Source organism: Palaemon carinicauda, chromosome 25 (assembly GCF_036898095.1).
Source record: "Palaemon carinicauda isolate YSFRI2023 chromosome 25, ASM3689809v2, whole genome shotgun sequence".
Taxonomy (NCBI): Eukaryota; Metazoa; Arthropoda; class Malacostraca; order Decapoda; family Palaemonidae; genus Palaemon; species Palaemon carinicauda.
In genome coordinates, this window is record NC_090749.1 from 22268853 (window position 1) to 22271750 (window position 2898).

Sequence of the window (2898 nt, forward strand, 5' to 3'; positions counted from 1 at the left end):
TGTCACTAATCAAGCTTCTCTTCCGCAACCAGTACAGTATCATCCGCAAACAACAACAGATTTACCTCCCATTCATGGTCGTTCTTGTCTACCATGATGGGGCAGCAAATATGAATGGAATATACGATGGACTACAGTACAGACTCCAAAGACAGAACCCAAAGGCACTCTATGTACATTTCCATGCACACAGTCTAAATCTAGTGTGAGTCAAAAATGCCAAATCAAGTACTCAGTTTGTAACTTTTTTCAGTTTGGTGGAGAAACTGTATGCTTTTATTGCTAACTCTTCAAAACGGCATGCTGCTTTCATGGAGATCCAGAAAGCATTGTATCCAGAAGACCATCCACTTGAACTTAAGAAGCTATCAGACACAAGATGCGCTTGCCGAGAGTCAGCTCTTAAAACCATGAGGAAGTTCATCCCACCTCTAAAGCAATTTCTAGAAGAGATAGTGCAAGAACATCCTCCTGATGCATCAGCATGGGATGCCTCAATATCGCTGCAAAGTATTAACTTTGAATTTCTTGTTTGTCTTCAGATTGCCACCCCAGTTTTTCAAGAAACTGCCTATGCTTCTAATGCCTTGCAACAGAAAGACTTTGATTTGGCTGCCTCCTACAGAATTGTGGATGAAGTGCTACAAAGTTTAAGAAAATTAAGAAATGATGAGAAGTTTCAGGATTCCTGGACAGGGCAGAAGAAGAACAATTCATGAAAGATACAAGTATAGTGCTACATCTGCTAGTGATGACCAGCAACATCAATCCTTGGATAAGTACTACCGTGTGAGAGTATTTTATGTGTTTTTAGATACAATATCACAAGAGCTACAAAAGATTTAAAGGTGGACACAACACAAGATGGGGTATCCTAAATGCCTTTCATTGTATGACATTCCAAGATAACTGGAAAGAACCTGTGAATGAAGAAACATTCAAGTCATTGTAAAAACTATGCCAGTTGTATGAGTTAGAAGAAGTAGACAAGCTAGGGTTGGAATTAAAGATATTTTATTCGTCATTTCCTTGCCTGCCACAGAATACTGCAGCTACAATGCTCAACCTGATGAAAGAAAACAATGTTCAGGAGATATTGCCACTTATGCTTGAACTCTTAACAAATTATGCCACTCTACCCATCACAACTGCAAAAGTGGAAAGGACCTTCTCCAAACTCGAGCTGGTGAAGACAAAGCTACACAGCCTGTCCAGTGAGGAGAGGTTATCTGATCTTTTGTCGCTAGCCGTTGAAAAGGATATCACAATCAACAACAGTGAAGTTATCAGCATACTCAAAGAAATAGCAAACAGAAGTGCTCTCTTACAAATATAAAATGATAAGGTTTGGTTATCAGCCAAGTGTATTGATCATAATGATTGATTTTCTTGCAGTCATTTATGTAAAAGTAATATATATATATATATATATATATATATATATATATATTATATTATATATATAATTTTCTAGTACTACTTGAAGTCAGCACTCTAGGTTTCATGTTCATGAAAACACATTAGCCCACCGGTACCTATGATATTGGCCATGTTTATATCTTTCTTGAATTATTAATGGCTAGTTTAAATAAATTTGAATAAATATTGAGCCGGTATATATTTAGCCTCATTCATTTCTATATTTTTGCTCTTTTTTTTCACTTGAGCACCTGCCCTGAAAAAGTTCTCTGCACGTCCCTGCTGTACTTTGGTGCCAGCCGTCTGATGAACGTGAGTTCAACAGGATGATTTAATAGTGGGTTCCTGGCACCTGGCTATTACGAAATGTCAGTCTTAATGCTCCAGTATTCTCTATAGTATTGTTCCGATATAATAGGATATGGGGAGGCAGAAACAAGAGAGACCTGACAAAACAATGCTCGTGTTTGGAGACATTCTTCTGTCACCCCCTCTGTGACTCTGAACTTTAGTGACTACACACAACGACTAAGTAGTTTGAAGAGGATAAAGAAGACTGAATCAACATTCATCATTAGAAGTAGAAGCCATACTTTACTTACTTTGATGGCTGCTTTTCCAGTCCCATACAGCAGGGGAACCCCACTCTCTACAGGACTTCCACTGTCGTTTTACCTTATTCGTTCAGAGTATTTAACGTTTCATGTCTCACATTCTTCATTTACTGTTAAATCGTCACTGTCAAAAGACTCATGATATAAGAAAGTCATCAGTATCCTCTTGAAAGCCTTAATGTCTTCAATCATTCAAATGTTTCATGGGAGCTTATTATATGTTCTCAGGTCTGCTTATTTAAAGGCTCTAGAGTCTAGGTTCCAACAGTTTGAATCCATCTGTAACTATTCTCGTGTCGACACGATATGTTGGCTGCACAATATGTCGCAATTCTCTCAAGTATTTTGGATGCCTGGTTTTGATAACTTGTTGGGTTATTGTACATATTGATAATTATTTACAACACCACGCTCTTCATTTACTCCAACAAAATGCAATCCTGCAGTTCTCATCTTCTTGCACAGTAATTAGGTGGTTATTTAAATTCTGGGAAAGCAATAATTAGCAAGATATGGTGAGGAAGGGGAAAGGGGTTATAAAAAGAAAATAGCTTGGTTTCCTCACTCAACAAAAGGGAACTGACATGTCAACATAGTCAACCAAACAGAATTCATGATGCCAGCCTACATAAACAAAGTTCGTGATGCCAGCGTACATTTGATATACTGTATATTCAAAATATACTTAATAAAAAATTGAGTGATTACTCAAAAGTTTGTAACACTTTTGAGTAATCACTCAATTTTTGATTAAGTATATTTTGAATATACAGTACATGAAATGTACGCTGGAATCACAAACTTTTGTTTATGTATGCTGGCAACACGGATTCTCTTTGGTTGACGATGTTGACATGTCAGTTCC